Source organism: Sinocyclocheilus anshuiensis, unplaced genomic scaffold, assembly GCF_001515605.1.
Source record: "Sinocyclocheilus anshuiensis isolate Anshui unplaced genomic scaffold, SAMN03320099.WGS_v1.1 scaffold51, whole genome shotgun sequence".
NCBI classification, from domain to species: Eukaryota; Metazoa; Chordata; class Actinopteri; order Cypriniformes; family Cyprinidae; genus Sinocyclocheilus; species Sinocyclocheilus anshuiensis.
The window spans coordinates 2801431-2814731 of record NW_015548296.1 but is presented as its reverse complement, the minus strand read 5'-3'; the positions used below and the strand labels follow the sequence as shown (position 1 = coordinate 2814731).

The 13301-nt window shown below is 36.0% G+C and overlaps 1 protein-coding gene across 2 annotated transcripts in view; it reads right to left on the bottom strand.

Moving 5' to 3' along the window:
• The window catches only part of LOC107656045 (protein kinase C delta type-like), a 24559-nt gene extending 15682 nt beyond the window's left edge, over positions 1–8877 (bottom strand). For both annotated transcript variants that reach the window (XM_016443702.1, XM_016443704.1), the window contains exon 1: positions 8764–8877. The gene's annotated coding sequence lies outside the window, so the exon portion shown is untranslated. The remainder of the gene's footprint in view (positions 1–8763) is intronic.
• Positions 8878–13301: the final 4424 nt, after the last annotated feature.

Here is a 13301-nt window from a genome sequence, read left to right as displayed (position 1 = left end):
CAGGGCCCACGACCGATCTAAAGTATCCAGATAGACATTTGTTATCCATTCTCAATTCTCAATCCTTTCTCAACTTTTTGAGCAATTTTGCCCGGCAACTTTTTTTGAGCAATGTTGCTTGGGCACTTTCACATTGAGAATGGATAACAAATGCCCATCTGGAAACTTTTCAATGTTGCTTGGGCACTTTCACATTGAGAATGGATAACAAATGCTCATCTGGAAACTTTTGATCGGTCGTGTGCCCTGTGTCTCATCTGGTTGCCCATTGGCGGCAACATTAGCCAAAGTTGCCCAGCAACATTGCTCAAAAAGTTGCCCCGTGTGTCATCAGCCTTAATCTATTCAAATACAAGACTGACAGCCTTACTAATGTAGTGCATTCATCACTCCTACAAATCATGCTTTAAGTGTACAGAAAACACGTCATTACTACAAGGTTTCATAATTTATTTTAATATGAAATGAATAAGTGTGTCCAGTGTGTGTGTATCTTTTCAGTAGCCTCAGTTCTCTCAGCGGCCCATTAATCTGTCAAGAGAGGTCACCTCCCTCACACCCAGACCAGTTGCTTCTTAATTAACACACATCCCTCTGGTATGCCTATGTAGACGTGTGGTAATGTGTGCATGGCACTACATTTAACTCTTTTGATGTTAAAACTGGTAACCACCATGCTTCTGTGCTAACAAATGAAGTAATGTATTATTATCAGATTACACACACAAAAAAAATGAAGACCAATGCAACTGATGTTTTCTTAGTTGAGTTAAAGGTGCTGTATGTAGGATTGACACCGAGTGGTTGAACTAGGTATTGCAGTCCAAATTTAAAATATTGGAGAGGGGTTTTTTTTCACCTGGCCCCTCCTCCTCAGACTTGAAGCACACGCAGGTTGCCAGATTGACGACACCAACAGGAACGAGCGCACTTGACGATGAATGACATGAAAAACAGGAACGAGCGCACTTGACGATGAATGAAATGAAAAACGCTGTTTTCCGCCAACTGGCAACCCGGGGTGCCGAAATACAGTTGGGTAAACTGGCAGTGGGCGGGTTTCACAAACCAAAACAGAGACCGACATTCCGGCCCGGAACGCACATTTTCAAAGGAGAATAACTGTAGCATTGTTTTTCAGATAAACAAGTATGTTAACTTAGCATGTTTCTTAAATATCTGCAAACATATTATGGTATTTTTATGCTTTAGTAGAGTCAAAAACTTACATACAGCACCTTTAAATTAGTTAATTATGAGTTCCCCCCACTATTTACTCTTTTTTTTGTATAGAGTACTGCTCACACTGAAGACACCTAACAAATGTGTGTTGAATGCTTTACCATCAGCTCTGATTTATCATTGCTAATTTATGTTCCAATACTAAGAACAGTTCTGTTGTATAATATGTACATTGTACAATATGAAAAAAGTCATTTTTGGACACTTGTATCGAACTTGGACTCAAGTTAGCCAACATGCTAAAGCAAAACAGACGAAAGATGCAGGATTGTTTTGTTTGTTTGAGCAGCCAGTAACCTATTTCATGAAGGCACTTTCAGTGGCTATCAATTTGCTGCTCTCCATGTTTCGGATGATTGGCTGTTCACTGCAGATGTCCCATTTTCAGGTGTACATGCTCCAGAGTTATAAACTCTTGAGATGACAGCTGAGCCTGATATAAACTGGATTGGATTTGTTTACCCTTACCAAAAAGTAGTATACTTCAAGTTTATTTTATTAAGTATACTTAAGTAAAGTTCAAGTATATTTTTAAGTATACTTTATGTAGTAAGTACACAAAATCAGTGTACTAGTAGTATGTAGTATGTAGTACTACATTTAGTATACTAAATGTAGTATACTTGTAAGTGTACTATTTCAATACTCCTTGGGATTAAATTGGCCCACTTTTTAGTATATAAAAGTATACTTTAAGTATAACAGTAGTAAACTTTGAGTACACAACTAGTTTACATCAAATTTTTTAGCTTGTACTGCAACTATACTAAAAGTGAACTTATAGGTATACTGATAGTTTACTAATTAATTAAATACTTGTAGTAGCATTTTTAGTAGACTTTTAAGTATAGTCTCAGTAAACTACTAGTTTAGTAGATTTATACTGCAAGTATACTCGTAGATTTTCTTTAAGTGAACTTTACATCATACTTTAGGTATACTACTATGTCCCTAATTAGGTATTAATTTGTATATATTTTGTTACATGAATATCTGAACATACAAAACATCAAAAGAACAGGGTATCTGCTTGTAAACAAAAACATTTTATTGTAGCTTCATGCATTCTTTTTTTTTAACACTTGAATGTGGATAAGTTTCATAAATAAAAAATAAAGAAATAAACAACATTTTGAATAAAAAGCTGAAAAAAGACTATTGGATTCAGAATGATAATCAAAACGTAGATAAAGTCGATCAATACCCCAAAGCTTGACAGTCATTATTACCTCTTCATTGGTCGACATTTTATTCCATAACGTTACACAGTTTTGATACTGTTTTATGTCTGATGTCTGAATACATGTGGAAGCATCTGTTGTTTCGGTTTCTTCTTCACTTGTGTTTTTTGGAAATTCTGTACAGAAGATGTGTAATAGCGCCCCCTACAGTATAACGATGAAAACACGGTTTCTAGGAGCACAATTATAGCTAAAATATATTTAGACTTTTTATAAGTATAAGTCAAGTATACTTAAATGTCATTTTAAGTATATTTCTGAGAAGTACATAAAGCCCATTTCTGAGAGGTACATAAAAAGTAGACTAAAAGTATACTTTCCTATTTTTTAGTTTAAAAGAAGTATACTAATAGCACACTTGAATAAACTTCTTTTTCGTAAGGGTAGTCAACTCTATCAATTCTAATCCTACTCTAAAACTCTTTTTAGTTTGTTGAACTAGCTTTGTTTAACAGGCCAAAAACCATCCAACCAATGGCGTAGTTTTGGGATGGAACTTTCTGTTTGGTCAACCAATAGCAGTCTGGGAGAAGTGTTCATAAAATCTGAATGAAAACTCAAAAAGTTACATTTATCTTTTTGATTCCTTCTCTCGCACACATTATAAACTTTACAACTTCACGTTTCATTGAGATAAAGGTAAACACATTGGGCTTTCATTTGAGATACTAGAAGCACTGTTACTTATCTCACTTTTAAAACTTGTAAAACTTTACGATTCACAGATTTCACTGCTTAAAACTCTGATCATACTGACTGAAAGCATGAAATATCTACATTTTCTCACTCTATTGTTTCTGACCTTTCACTGGTTTTATCTATTGGACACATTCTGTTTTTCTTTCTGAGTGATATTAGTCTCAAGTCACACAGGCTGGGTCTGTTCTGGAGATCTGTCTCAGTGTGCGGGTGTTTGTGTTCAAGTAATTGGTGAGAATTACAGTGTGTAGTGCAAAAAAGACTCGCTCTGTTCGCTGTCCTGCACCAGACAGCTGCTTCGCTCGCTTTTTTTCTGAACTTCCTACACAGTCTCCAAACTGTTCTCGCTCAATACTGGGCTGAAAACATGCACATATATTTCAGATGATCTCATTATTTAACAGATCAAATGGAGACCAGGTTGAAACTTATGAATAGACTAGAAGAAAGCATTTTACCATTGAAAAAAAAAAAACACATTTCACCTTCATTGCAGAAAGCACACAAGTCTGAAAGTGAAACTTAAATCTGAAGTATAAAAGTAGAGTTATATCCTATATCTTAGATCACTGGAGAAGATATGTTGGTAAGAAAGACACATTTTAACTTAAAATGGTTGTTGTTAGTGTAAAAAAACAAAACAACTGAACTATTTTGAGTGGCTTGACAACTATATATTTTAGTCTAGAGAATGCTGTGTACTTATGATAGATAACACAGCTGCTTTTCCCTAAATAAGACACTGTTGTAGAGTTAGAAATTGCTTTGCACTGCAAGATCTTTCATTACAATTTTATCACTGGAGAAGATATGTTGGTAAGAAAGACACATTTTAACTTAAAATGGTTGTTGTTAGTGTAAAAAAACAAAACAACTGAACTATTTTGAGTGGCTTGACAACTATATATTTTAGTCTAGAGAATGCTGTGTACTTATGATAGATAACACAGCTGCTTTTCCCTAAATAAGACACTGTTGTAGAGTTAGAAATTGCTTTGCACTGCAAGATCTTTCATTACAATGGTTTTCATTTCATAATAGGCATGAAAATGGGTAGACTGTCACTTTAAGTACAGAACAAAACAAACAGGTTATGTCGGAAAATGAGACTACGGTCATGCTATGGTGTGGAATGAACATATGGGAAATGAAATGTGCCACAAGTACAGATAGAAAGAATGTGAACATGGTGCAGAGAATCTGAAAGTTTATAAGAGGACAGCCATGATTCAGAGCACACGGAGAAACCTGTTAGTCCAGATGGTGCGGTTGCCTTTTTCTATAACCACATTTGTGAATGTATATGTATTCGTGGAATTACACACATACAACTGTGTTTGTCAGAATTAAAGGCACCATGCTGCTGTTTGTACTTTGCTAACATGAAGCAAAAATAATCCCCCAGCTTCCCAAAATCCCCCTCTGTGCATTGCAGTCTTCATAATACAGCTAAGCAATGCAAAATCTTCAGTTTGAAGTCAATAAAAAACAGTGCTTGCAATCCATTTTACTTTCATAATGTAGCACATTAATGTGACACAGGATGTACAAAAAAAAAAGGGACAGACTTGATCGAGAACCTTTTTGGATTGTAAAAAGTGGCTCCTATATGACAAGGTGATTGGAGGGGAGAGCTTTTTTTTTTTTGCATATTTTTAAAAGAGTCTTGTTGATTTGGTGCTCAAGAAACATTTTTATTATTATCAATGTTAAACATGGTTGATATTTTTTTATATTAGCAAAAATATATTTCTATTTATTTATCATATTTTTTTCAGGATTATTTGATGAATAGGAAGTAAGCATTTATTTGAATTTTTTTTTCATAACCTTTTAAAATTCTGTCACTTTTAATACATTTTATGAGTCTTTGCCGAATAAAATTATTAATTTCTTTAAAAAAAAAAAAATGTTCTGATGCCAAACCTTTGATCAGTTTTATTTTCAAGTAAGACAAGGTTCACACTCAGCAAGGAAAAGGGCTTCACTTTATATTATCCATCTAATCGAGGTTAGAATAAGAAAATTAAATCTTATACCAGAATGGAGCCAGACCTGAAAGCAAGTTTTTTTTTCCGTTATATCATTAACATCAGTTGACATTTCAGAGAAAGATTGTGTTACTTTGATTTAAGAAGCACAAATATTTTTCTTTGGATTAACATGCATAAATAAATCATCCACAATAAAACAAGGAACGTTCATTAAAAAGGTAAATAGTGTTAACATGCTTATCCTGTTAAAACTGGAAAATCTAGTCTTTTTAGTAAATACAAATAACAATTTGCATTCCTCATTTTGTGAGCGAGATCTAGAATTAACTATAAATGTCTGCAGGTGAGTTTAATCAGTTACCGATCATTGGATGCAAGAACAAAAATGTAATTGTGTGAGTGTTGCATAACACCCACACAAAACCATTTCTTCTCTACGCATATGTCATAGGGTTAGTGGGTTAAAATAACACACATCAAGAAAGCATTTGTGTGCTGAGAGAGTGACAGAGTGAGGGACAGAAACATGGAGAGTGAGAGATCAGTGACTTCAAGGTCAGATGAGTGCTGAGTGCCATGTGACATTCGTTTTAGTGTAGCATTGATTTCTCACCCCTCTCTTCCCTTAGGCTAAGAAACAAGAGACCCTATACTTCTGTCTTTCTCGCTCTCGCCTATAACACACACACACACACAAAAGCACACAATGGTTGGTCAAGGTTAGTGTGGAAAAGCCAATTCCTCTCCGAAACAGGGCTTACTGTGTGACTGCCAGTTTGCTTACAAATGTGTGTGTGTGCCATATTAGGGCTCAAATCCGTTCACTGCAGTGTTTTGGACAAGGATTCACGCACACAGATATATATATATATATATATGTGTGTATGTTGGTATGTCAACCTAAAGGTGAAGCTGAGCTTGCCTCTGTCTGTCTGTGCAATAAGAGCGGTGTCCATTTCTGCCTTGCGCACACTTCACAAAAGCTTCATTAATCCAAGACCAACAGAGAGCGGCCTGTGTGCTCGCTAACATAAAAGTACGCAACAAACCTTTGCTGTTGCTGTGCATTCAAAAAACGATACAAGAAAAAATGAGTAATGACATGCAAAATGTACAGAAAGCAAACAATACTGTTGGGTGTTGCACTCTGAGCCTCTATACAAAACTGACTTTGTGCTGTATTTGTGGCACTGGAGGAGGCACTGTGATGGAAAAAACTCAAAACAAAGCCAATGATAGGTTTAAACGCTCCTAATGGTGTTTGCTTGTGTTTGCTTGTCGTGCACGTTACAGAAACAACACTTCTGTTGACAGGCATGTGGACTCGCACTATCATCGCTACATTCTTCTCCCCTGCAGTTTGGTAGATGAATAATTTAGAAGAGGTGCATGTTGTTGATTAAGACCTTTACTAACATGTGCCTTCTGGCTGAGAACAATGTGTTGATTCGGTTCACTGTACAGGTTGTGGACGTACAGTAGAGACTAATGACATACAAGCATTCATTATACAATGAAACAAAAGAGACAAACTGCTAGAGTCTCTGGTTAATGTCAAGAACAAAACACCCAGTGAGAATGTGTGAAAGAGGAAAGAACAAAAAAAAATGGTGCAATGTGGTGGCTTGTGCGTGTGTGCTTGAAAAGACAAGATTAAAAATGATTAAGTCTGTGGTTAGTAAGAAAATGGTGCAATGCAGTGCAGACAATCAAAAAAGAGAAGCTCAGTTTCAATGCATTTTAAGTGGGGATGCGCAATATATCTGCGACCATACTGGAACTGGACAACTTTTTTAAATGATCAAAATTGACATATTAGTTTTATTTATATTATTATCTTTCTTGGTCTGAAGTTGCCTTTGAAATTTTGGCTCAAAATGTTTTATATGCAGTACAAACTTTCAACTTTAAATTTGAACTTTTGATAGGTTACTCTTAAACTTTCACTTTTCGTATTTGAAGCTTGGTGAATGCACAACAAATTGTATGGGTATTAATGAGTATTATTAATTGTATGGGTATTAACAGATTAATATTAAGTCTAGTAAAGTGTAAAAAGCAATCCACAAAACTTGAGGTAAAAAGAAAACATTTAAAACAAATATAAATTGATGCACTACGTTTGAAATATTCAACATTAGTTGAATTCTGTGCACCAGTTTGTGGCGTTTCTTGGCAACCGTAAACAACCTACAGCTGTGTCAACACCAGACACATGTGCATGACACATCAAAACTAATAAAGCTGGTTTAATATCGGCCATAATATAAAAATAATTATTGTTGTCTATTTCAACTTTGGTGCATGCCTAAGTGTCAGGATGAAATCATCAAAAACAATACATACCATGCCATTTATAACTGTTCTAACTACTCTGTAGATTTGAAAAAGTACAGTAGTACTCAGCCTGCAAATGTTCCCTGAGTATACGCAATGCAAATATGCAAGTTTTTAGTACACTTTAGTATATAAGTGTACTCTAATTTTAGTACAAATTAGAAACAAAAAGAATGAAAATGACAAAGCATTACCACCATCTCACACAACGAGACCTACAGATATTCACCATGTTCTGTTTGTTTTTAAGGGTGGATGGACAGATCGTGCAGGAATAGTTGTCATACTGAATGGTTTGGTAAATACTGTCAGAGACAAGTCTACACTGCTCATTTTGTGGTGGCCGATAATGCTTTCGCAAAAAAAAAAACAAAAAAAAAAACCTGCTTAAGAAAAATGGCACAGCTTTAACCAATGGGTTTGAGTCTGATCTTGGTAGAAAAACAAAATATATTGTACTTCTAGCCTCTAAAACGCCTCTGAATAACTTGCTAGCCATAGCGGTAACTATGGAAACCACGATTAAGACGCTTCTCAAACGTTTGTGAAAGCGAATCCGGCGCAGTTTATTTGATCTATTATTTTTAATAAGCGAATAAGACATTGTCACTAAGACTAGATAGTTTCTATCTCTATCTCCATCTCAAAGAACTTGAAAAACAAGACCGTACAGTAGGCCAACAGTTACTGTTACGTTACTAAATGTACACACATTATAAAATTGTGTATATTTCACAGTATGGAGGAGCCGGAGCGGGAAAGAGTTCTAAGTCTGGTCTTTCTATATGTGTTTACATAACTATGGCAGCGATTTCTATGAAACACTGTTAAAAGAAAGTACAGCTGCGGCTGCTTCCGCGTATCTGTACAGCGTAACTAAGCCGAATTAAAAAAAAAAAAAAGAATATATCAAGTTTCTTTTCCTGAACTTGAATGTTTGGGAACACACGATAGGCTACTAAACATTTAAACGACTTCCTGTTAAAACAAAAAGCGTCTCTAATCTCTCGTTACTAAATGTCTAGAATTGTTTCCACTGAATCAGAAATAGTTTTGCTGGATATGTGTCGCTGGAGGCTCGCGGCGACCGATAGACAAACATCGAAAATGCGACGAAATCTATTGGTTGTTGGCGGACAACGTGGACGTTTCATGTTATACATGTCTGTCATTTCTACGCTCCCGATGGGCGGATTTGTAAGTACCCACAAAGCGCGCTAAAAGTGAAAAGTTCCAAGCACAAAACTTACCAACTTCAAAGTCCGAGAGGTTTCAGTAATTCGTCTGTTATTCTCACTGCTGCGGTGTAAATTGAGAGCAGAATGAGCGGCGCGCCGTGTTTGAGGATGTATTTACCCTCTTACTGTCTGACTGTGTCTGGGGTTTGACAATACTGGAGGAGTGACTTCGGGCAGGTAGAGAGAGAGAGAGAGAGAGAGTGGGATGGAGTGGGTTTCTATCTATCTGTCTATCTATCTATCTATCTATCTATCTATCTATCTATCTAGGCTATCTGTCTGTCTCTGTCCATGCATTAATCTGTTTATAAATTAAAGAATTGACCCAGAAATGAAAATGTCATCATTTACGTACCCTCAAGTTGTCCCAAACCTGTTTCTTTCTTTTGTTGAGCACAATAGAAGATATTTTGAAGAATGTTGGTAGCCAAACAGTTGGCAGTAGCTATGAAAACAAAGGAAGTCAATGGCTACCATGAAGTGTTTGGTTATTCTTCAAAATTTCTTATTTTGTGTTCGACAGAAGAAAGAAACTCACAGAGGTTTGAAACAACTTGGTGAGTAAATGATGACAGAATTTTCATTTTTGGGTGAACTATCCCTTTAATCTATCTATCTATCTATCTATCTATCTAGGCTATCTGTCTGTCTCTGTCCATGCATTAATCTGTTTATAAATTAAAGAATTGACCCAGAAATGAGAATGTCATCATTTACGTACCCTCAAGTTGTCCCAAACCTGTTTCTTTCTTCTGTTGAGCACAATAGAAGATATTTTGATTTAAAATTTTCTTATTTTGTGTTCAACAGAAGAAAGAAACTCATAGAGGTTTGAAACAACTAGGTGAGTAAATGATGACAGAATTTTCATTTTTGGTGAACTATCCCTTTAATCAATCAATCAATCTATCTATCTATCTATCTATCCTACTCAGGCTTTGAGTTCATAATGTCTTTGAGAGATATAGAAACTCTGTGATGTCATATGGTCAAAGATGTATCAGATGTGCACAATCGAGGTCATAATTTTCTATTGGAAAACACATAAACATGCATGTTTCTAATTTAACTGCCCCTGGACTGGTTTATGAATTACCATTGTTGGTAGTTGACCTGGTGTTTTCATTTCCTGAAGGCGGGAGATTCCTGAAGGAAACCTTAGCTTTGGGAACTCCATTTAGTCCCGCCCCGCACCAACACAAGGAATGGGCACGGACAAAACATTTATCGCATTCACACACATTACACGCACACACACATACACAAAGAAGCAGCAGTCACATGATGCTGACTCACAGACTGCCCCACCCCTTCAATCTAGGTCTGTCAGTGGTGTATAAAGCTGTGAGTTTCAGTGTTTCTATATTTAGTATCATTTCCAATGACTGTCTGTTTAACCCAATCTAACATTTGATGTGTAACACATTAAGGTGTGTAAACTGCAATCCAACGGATACCATTATTATAGAAAGTTCTGAGGAATGGTGAGGACTCATTGCGTTGGTTTATGACGTGTGGTTTCACTTCTCTTCTGTTTTATAGAACTGCTTCTTACCAGTTTTTCCTTTCTTCTCCTTTACTGTTTCTCTTTCCTCCTTATTTTTCTCTCCTCTTCCTTTCTGTCTTATCTCACCCCTTTTAATACAATTTATCAGTCTTGCCTCACTTCTCTTTTACTATTACTTCCATCTTCTTTCCCTCTATCTTTAAAGTCTGTGATGAGTTTTAAATATGTTTGAGAACAGCTTCATTTTTCTAGCAATCCATTGTAGGTTTAGCAAAGTGGTGTTTCGACACTGTTCTGAAATCTTCATATTCATTTGATGACATTTTAACCCAATCTAACATCTTATTTTACTCTCAGAAGGATTGGATTGGATTATAAAGTAGCAACCCAACAAAATACCAAAATTGCTTATTGCACAAAAGTAAACAAAAATGCCCTTAAAAGGAATAATTCACCCCAAAATTAAAATTCCAAGATGTTGATGTGTTTGTTTCTTCATTGGAACAGATTTGGAGAAATTGCTCAGCCATGGATCCTCTGTTGTCATCTCACATCGAAACCCACCAGCATATTTGTTTAGACTGTTTTTGCTTGTAAATGGTGCTTGATCTGTGCATGTTTCTCTCCTGGTAGAGAGAACATCTTCGAAAAGCGCCACCTGCTGGCAGAGAATGCATTTGCATTTTTCAATAAGCCCTTCTGCTCTTTGTTTAGACCAAAGCCAAGAACGACCCTTATTTTTACACAGAAAACACGCAGTTGTAAATGTGAACTGGTGGATCGACAAGAAGATAATGAATTATAAAACTTTAAAGATATAGCCTACACTAAGATATATTTATGTTACTAAATGAATATAATTGTTTGATAATAATTGTTTAAATTAATATAAAAATAAAATAATATAATATAATACAATATAAAAAAAATGGTTACTTTTGACTCCGCCTCTTCTTAATGTCCAGGCTGTGTTCTCCAAAAGAAAGCTTGATAATGGTGGTGACCTCATGAATACAGCGATAGCGCTCTGGAACTCTGGAGTTTATCTCACTGGAGATAAATAGCTCGTATTAATCATGGGTGAGGGTGATGGAAAATCAGAAAATAAAGAGCAAAGGTGCTAATATCCTGGAATACATTAACCTGGTTGAGGAGAGCAGCGCTAACAGAAGAACTACCTCTGTTTGTTTGTAAAGAAAAGATGCTCATTTACCATTCAAATGCATGCATTTCAAACAGGCAAATGGAAAAAGGACTCCAAACTCTGAAGTTCTGTAAGTTTTTGCCAGTAATGGAAGTGAAGCTCATTCATGAAACCACAAAAGCCGGGTACTGCTCATGTTTCCCAAGCCCTAATGGATCTTGTGTTTTTTTTATGCCCGTTGTGCTTTAGGTCCTGAGGAACAGAGGAACACCTGTGTGTGGTCAACCTTTGTTTCAGTTTGAGGTTCACCTTTCTCTAATCATTATAAGAGCCTCTCAGAATTACTGTAGAACTAAAATATGACCACTTTATATCACGGCTCAATTAAATTTATAGCTATGTGGTCTGCAAACTGATATATCAAATATATAGTATTCTCTTTAAAAACATCAAAATATACATATATAAAAATCACTCGTAATCGTGCTGTTTGTTCACATATCAACATGACCATGATTGCTAACTCTAACAAAGATTAAATCAACAAGACACTAATATTGTGAAACTTACATTTTAGACACAATATTTTCAGTTATTTGTATATTTTTTCTGGTGAAGTCAAACTCAGCATTACTGATATTTTTAGCTTCAGTTTTTATCAGCTGTTTGAACTCTGAATCTGACGGCACCCATTCACTGCAGAGGATCCATTGGTGAGCAAGTGATCTAAATTTCTCCAAATCTGTTCCAATGAAGAAACAAACTCATCTACATTTTGGATGGCCTGAGGGTGAGTAAATTGTGAGCAAATTTTCATTGAACTGTTCTAGTTTAATGGTCATAGTACAGACACTTGAAGAGAGGAAGTGGAGTCATAAAGGCACCTTGTTCTCCATGTTGAATGTCTGTATATCTGAACATGGTTATGAGCTCATTCTTCATCCACCTGTACACCTACTTCACCAAAACTGACACGCTAACAAAAATACAGTCCCCAATCTAATGAAATGACATTTTAAGCAATTAAATGCTTCGAATTTATCAATTACTCTTTCATTAGTGGGTCAGGGTAACTCAAGGGAGTGTGGCAACTAGAACAGTCCCATTTCTATCTCACTTTCCTTCTTTAACATCCTTTTTCTCTTTCTTGCCATATTGCCACCTTTTCATTGCCGCACTATTGTTATATTCCCTGGAACCTCTTTTTCAGTCTTCGTTCCTGTCCTTTGCTTTCTACTTTCTTTTATAGCCTTTATATCCTGTCCTCGATGACCTAATAAATCTCAGTCTAATGAAGTCTACTGTAGTCTCGACAGCAGACTAGAAGCTATTAGTGAAATGTATGCTGATCTGACATCAGCATTGTGCTTTTTTTCCCTGAAGTGAATAGGCTTTGTATTGAAGTTTGGAAAACTGATCCCAGATCAGTGTCAAAATAACAGTTTTCAGGGGACCTACAATAGCACAGTGGACCTCAGCATCATTAATATTTCAAAGGATGAAAAGAAATAGGGCAAAATGTTTTGTGCTGCCTCTTTTTTTTTTTTCTTCTATCATATCAATTATTTAGGCATTCTGCTGTTTAATCAACCTCTCTTTGGCTGTTGGCCAAAGTGCCACAGACCACTTTGATAAAGCTAATTATCTTAACCTAGTTATATCGCATTACTAGGCTGCAGTTTGATAATAGAGATCGCACTCGGGCAGATTATTGAGATAATGGTGAGAGGGATACACATTTGACTCGAATAATCACCGTGTGTCATCACAGTTAGCTGTTTGTTGCTAGGTTTGAAGGCCCGTTTACAGTAAAGAAAACAAAATATTGTAATGAAATACGCTTAATTATTAAACAAATATGCTAAATGCAGTAGGCTAATGGGGGGGGGGGGGGGGGAA